This window comes from Rhinopithecus bieti, unplaced genomic scaffold (assembly GCF_001698545.2).
Source record: "Rhinopithecus bieti isolate Rb0 unplaced genomic scaffold, ASM169854v2 scaffold_9919, whole genome shotgun sequence".
Lineage (NCBI taxonomy): Eukaryota > Metazoa > Chordata > Mammalia > Primates > Cercopithecidae > Rhinopithecus > Rhinopithecus bieti.
The window spans coordinates 1,879,823-1,886,169 of NW_016806411.1; the positions used below are offsets into that span (position 1 = coordinate 1,879,823).

General features: G+C 39.8%; 1 long non-coding RNA gene across 2 annotated transcripts in view; it reads left to right on the plus strand.

Moving 5' to 3' along the window:
* Positions 1–1,990: 1,990 nt before the first annotated feature.
* LOC108532272 (uncharacterized) overlaps positions 1,991–6,347 on the plus strand; it is a 5,405-nt gene continuing 1,048 nt past the window's right edge. The window contains exons 1-2 of one of the 2 annotated variants that reach the window (XR_001886398.1): positions 1,991–2,084; positions 4,321–4,434. This is a non-coding gene — a long non-coding RNA (uncharacterized LOC108532272). Of the gene's footprint in view, positions 2,085–4,320; positions 4,785–6,347 lie in introns of those variants that run through there. The other variant, XR_001886397.1, reaches the window with a different exon arrangement.

The window sequence follows — 6,347 nt, forward strand, 5'->3', positions numbered from 1 at the left end:
TCTACTAAATATCTTTTGAGTACCATTGTTCACCATTGCATCTCAGTGCCTAGAATAGGAAGAAGAGCTAACAAGAATAGATCCTAATAATTAGGATCACTAATTATGTGCCAGGCACTGCTCCCTATAGCCCTCTGACGTAGGTACTATTGTTATCCCCATTTTACAGATGGGGAAGCTAAACCATAGACAGAGTGTCTTAGGTAGGACTGCTATAGCAAAATATCATACACTGGGTGGCTTAAACAACAAACATTTATTTCTCACAGGTCTGAAAGCAGGGAACTCCAAGATCAAGGTGCTGGCAAATTCGGTTCTGGTGAGGGCCCTACTCCTGGCTTTCAGACAGCTGCCTTCTTGCTGTGTTTTCGCACGATGGAGATAGAGGGAGTCTGGTTTCTTGCTCTTCTTATAAGGACATTAATCCCATCATTGGATTCCCACCCTCATGACCTCATCTAAACAGAATTACCTCCCAAAAGTCCCACCTCCTAATACCATCTCAGTGGGGACGGGGCTTTAACATATGAATTTTGGAGGGATACATATGTTCAGTCCATAACACAGAGGAAGTAACTCATCCAAGGCCTCATAGCTAAAAGGTGGTAGAGTTGGAATTGAACCAAGGATTCACACTTGAAAGTCTGTTTTTAACCACAATGAGTGAGTGAGTGAGTGAGTGAGGCACTCACTCATGTTTCCCAAATTTCTTGAAACAGAGTAAAAATTTGACGAAAAACATATAGCCTGTGGGAAACAAATACTACTTGGAAAGGCATAACAGCTTCTCACCTGTTGAACAGTATCTCATCTTCCTGACCTCCTGTGTAAACAAACAAAAAAACCATACCCAGCATCACTCTGTTACTCTGTTATACTGATGTTGAAGGACTTTTGCATACAGTTCTGGAAATTGGGACAACTGAGCACTACTGACCTGCCACAGGGATGTTGTGAAGGGTAATGAATCTTTGTAGAATGTTTAAGACATGAGTGAAAGACTTTGAAGTAATGCAAATTCTTATAAAATACAAAAGTTATTGCTGGCTGGGCATGGTGGCTCACACCTGTAATCCCAACACTTTGGGAGGCTGAGGCGGGTGGATCACGGGGTCAGGAGTTTGAGACGAGCCTGGCCAACGTGGTGAAACCTTGTCTCTATTAAAAGTTCAAAAATTAGCCAAACATGGTGTCACATGCTTGTAATCCTAGCTACTTGGGAGGCTGAGGCAGGAGAATCACTTGAACCTGGGCGGCGGAGGTTGCAGTGAACCGAGATTGTACCACTGCATTCCAGCCTGGGGGACAGAGCGAGACTCTCTCTCAAAAAAAAAAAAAAAAATTATTGCTTTCATATTGTTATTGTCCCTTGGAATCTTTGCTATCAGTGTACTGTGTACTTCCTGCCTACCTCTGAGTTTGTAAAGTAGGTAAAAGAGCAGATGTGATTGCTAAGAATATAGCATTGACCTCTATGTAAAATTTATAGGTTCTCACACAGAGTGCTGAGGCTTTTGATCAGCATCTTTGAAAGTATTGCTTGCATACCCTTCAAGTAAAAGATCATTCTAATTATTTCATAGTCATACTTTACATGAAAGATCTTTGTACATAATTGGAAAATCTTTAATAAGCTTTGATTAATGATGCTGGCTTTAATTTGAACTTCATATTATTGTTTTCCAAATGATTTCCATCATAGAGAACATGGTGGATCTAAGCATGAGATTTTAAGTTCCTGCCTTTCAAAGGTGTGGCTAAAAAGGAGGAGGATAGAAAACACTGTGTGCCCTCATGCCAAGCTCTCCGTGTAGGGACGTTATCTTCACCATTGCATTTCATCTTCAAAACAGCCCTGCAAGGTAAGCATCTGTATTTTATAGATGGGAAAAACAGATTCAGAAAGTTTACATAACTACACATCTGGTAAGGGCTAGAGCCGAGATCCATTTCCTGCTCTGTCTTTTCTCACAGTTGTTGCAACAACGCCACTGAGCTGACTCATCACCCCAGGAGTCAGTGAAGGCTTCCCCGAGGAAGCAGTGTTTGAGCTGAGCCTTGAAACAGAAGTAAGAAGACTCCAGGTAAATGAGAATAGCAAGTGCATTTCCAGCAAAGGAAAGGAAGTGTGAACAAGCAGGTGTGCACTGTGAACAAGCAAGTGTGAACAATGACTGTCAGGGCAAAAAGCATGCATTTTACGAGGCTGGCAGGAGACCCAGTATTACAAGTAGGAGATTCCAAAGGACCACCAATACTGGACCTGCTCGCCATACAACTGTAGAAATGGGAATGCCTGATCTCCAAATTCTCATTAATCAGAGAAAATAAGAATGTGGTAATGAAATCATTTTTTCTTGAGGTGTGTTCTTAACTTCCAACTAAATTTTCACTGCTGAATCCTCATAGCCAACACTGCACAAGTGTTATTGACACAGTCCATTGGACCCAGAGAATGGAGAAGATGCTAGGCTTTTTTTTTTTTTTTTTGGAGGAGGGAGTCTCACTCTGTCGCCCAGGCTGAAGCTCAGTGGCGCGATCTCGGCTCACTGCAACCTCCCCGTCCCGGATTCACACCATTCTCCTGCCTCAGCCTTTGGAGTAGCTGGGACTACAGGTGCTGCCACCATGCCCGGCTAATTTTTTGTATTGTTTTAGTAGAGACGGGATTTCACTGTGTTAGCCAGGATGGTCGCCATCTCCTGACCTCGTGATCCACCTGCGTCGGCCTCCCAAAGTGCTGAGATTACAGGCGTCCGGCCGCTGCTAGGCTTTTGGCTTTCTCGAGGCTGGCACACAATTGGTGTGCATTTAAATCTCCCTTAAGCAAAGTGTAGAAAAAGAAGTGCTTTAACAAATTTGAATCAATGGATCTTTCACATGTGCAAGATCTGAGACTAGAGACTGAAAGTTTTTTCATTATATTAATAAATCACTAGTGCTTAGCACGTAATCGTTTCTTAATTCTTTTCAATAGATAAGCAAATAAGTAGATTTTGAAAACATCTTTTAAATTCCTGTTAAATATCTTGTTTTAAACATACATCTGAAATAAATCTTTCCCTACACATAATAAAAAACCTTTTTCTTTTGGGGTTTACAAATAGGCTCTCCAAGAAACAGGGGCAAAGAAAATTCCAAGGAAACTACACCTATTAGAAAAATCTTTGTGTTCGTTGAGAACTGTACCATGTAACTTTGTAAGGCAATATTTTATTTAATTTTCTTAAACTTTGTTATAAAGGGATGTCACTATAGTGATACTGTTTTAGGTGGATATAATACTTGCCTTTATCCTTTTTTTATTGATTTTAAATATTATACATATTTTAATTAGCGGCAATTTTACAATAGCGTGAGGCTCTTAGAAAAGTGTTCATTTTGCTCATGAGAAATGGGAAATGTGCTGGAGTTTTGGAGTTCCATTTCAAAAAACTGAAGAAAAAATATATGTATATATGTATATAGTGGCTCCAACTGCATACTTTAATCAGCTTAGGAACAATTATCTCAAATTTCTTTCTTAACAGATAGTATTATTCTTTCCAAAATGACTAAAAGAATTTTTGAATAACGTTTATTTATGTGATAAAGTAATTATGTACAAGTTAGAAGTTGTGCTAGGGGGCCTGGAAATTCTCAGAGAGAAATTCTATTTTCTCATAATTTCATGGCTTTTAAATATGTCACCATTGCGTAGAGTTTTCACAGCAGCTGGTAGAGATGTAACATTAATTTTATTTGCCTAGGGAAGGGAAGGAAGTAACTGGCCATTGTGGATATGTGATGTAGTAGGGAAGACTAGGTTACTCTGAAGTAGTTTCCAGCATTAATACCCTAGGTATTGCATTGAATTATTTAAGAAGGTGGGGAAAGTTCAGAAGAAAATGATTGGAATGATAGTACTAAAACTTCGGTGAGGTATGTTTAGTGGAATTGGAAAGATTTATCCTGGACAGCATAGGAGGATATAAAACTAGTTTCAAATATTTGTAGAGCTGACAAGTAGAAGAGAAATTAAGGAATTGTTTGTATTGTCCTATGGCCTTAAGCAGAAGCTATATGGAGTCTTTTGCCTCAAAATGAGAAAAGCACAAAGATGTCCAAAGAGGCAAAGTAAGTTCTCATTCAAGATGGCAGACAGCACGTATCTCCTTTCTACTTCAAATCTCATAGAAATGTCAACAAAGAAGAAGTAAGAGTAATAAACTAAAGACTACTGGGTACAGAAGAAAGAGCATCAGGAACTAGGGATATAGACAAGTTTCTTGAAAGTGGAAATACTTGGAATTGTATTAACAGGTTAAATCACATTCACAGGAGAAGGCTGCAGTAGAGGCTAGAGCTGTTTTTCCTGGCAGCAGACCCAAAGAGAAGCTCAACACTTGGAGTATGAAAGGAGAGTTGGAAAGAAATCAACTGTGGAATAACTGCGTGAGTCATAGTCCACGTTCTCCTTCCCTGCATCACATGCTTAGGCTAAAACCAAAGGACTAATATTTAAAATAATTAAATAGTCTTGGTGAGAAGGAGCCCTAGTTGGGGTGATGCCCCATCTGAGTAAACTTCTTCCCATTTTTGCTGAGAAGTGGGAGAAGCAGGGAGGGGGACATCCAACTTCCTCTTCTTTGACTACAAGGTCTAAAGCAAAGGCTGCCAGTGACAGCCACTTGTGTAGACAAGAGAGAGCTGCACAAGGCAGAGCTATCTGCATTGAATGAGCTGACCTACCTCAGTTGTAGGTATGAATCTATAGCCAAGGATTATGAAAATATGAAGAAAAATGAGGACAAAAAACAGGTTGAGAGAAAAAATACACTGACTCTGCAGGAAATAGATAATGCAGGACATAGAAAATATCTTTAAAGTTATTCTATTTAGTATCCTCATGGAAACAAAAGTCAAGAGAAAGCGTTTTTTAGTGCAAAATTAGATTGCTAAGAAAGAACAACTAAAACAAAAAAAAAAATTGTTAAAATGAAAAAGTAACTGCTAAAGTTAATAGTTCAAGGGAAGACCTGAGAGAAAACGTTGAAGAAATTGCTCTAAACGTAGTGCAAAAATATAAAGGGTGGAAAATGTGGGAGAAAAGTGAAGAGATTTGAGAAAAGTGGTCCAAAATTTTAACATCCAAAGGGATGTTCGGAAAGCGACAAAACAAAGAATAGGAGAGAATTTTCCATAAGTGAGGAAATAAGATTGAGATTGTAAGAGCCCTAGAGAATGCAAAATAGGATGAATGAACAAACTTAGCCCAAGGCACATTTCTTGTGAAATTTTAGATATTGAGAATAAAGGGAAGAGTCTAAAAGCCAAAAGAATAGATTACTCAATGAGAATCCAATTGGAATGAGACAGATCATCAGCAACTGTAAATGCTAAGAAAAACAAAACAAGAAGCATGCCTTCAAAATGTGCAAAATAAATGTTTTTTGAACCTAAAATTCTCTACTTAGCTAAACTATCAATCAAGAGTGAGACATTTTGAAACATGCAAGAACTCAGACCATTTACCACCCACAGACTATTTCTGAAAGAATTACTGAAGCGAAACAAAAAAGAATCCAAGTAGGAGGAAGCCATGGCCTCTAAGGAACAGTGGATCTTACCCAAGATTGTAATGAAATATAATTCCAGGATGACAACCGAAGGGGTGGCCTGCCCCTCCACACCTGTGGGCATTTCTCGTTAGGTGGAACGAGAGACTTGAGAAAAGAAATGAGACACAGAGACAAAGTATAGAGAAAGAAAAAGTGGGCCCAGGGACCGGCGCTCAGCATACAGAGGACCCACGCTGGCGCTGGTCTCTGAGTTCCCTTAGTATTTATTGATAATTATCTTTACCATCTTAGAAAAAGGGAAGTGACAGGATAATAGGTTCATCGTAGGGAGAAGGTCAGCAGTAAGACATATGAATAAAGATCTCTGTGACATGAATAAGTTTAAGGAAAAGTGCTGTGCCCTGATATGCATATGCAAACATCTTCATAAACCTTTTTAGTGCATAAAGAGCAGCATTGCGCTAGCAAGTCCCACCTTTCACTCTAAGGCAGTTTTCTCCTTTCTCAGTAAACAGAACATACAATCGGGTTTTACACCGAGATGTTCCATTGCCCAGGGACGGGCAGGAGACAGATGCTTTTCTCTATCTCAACTGCCAACAACCGCCAAGAGGCCTTCTTCCCTCTTACACTAGTCCTCCTCAGCACAGACCCTTCACAGGTGTCAGGCTGGGGGACGATCAGGTCTTTCCCTTCCCACGAGGCCATATTTCAGACCATCACATGGGGAGAAACCTTGGACAATACCTAGCTTTCCTAGGCAGAGGTCCCTGCGACCTTTGGCAG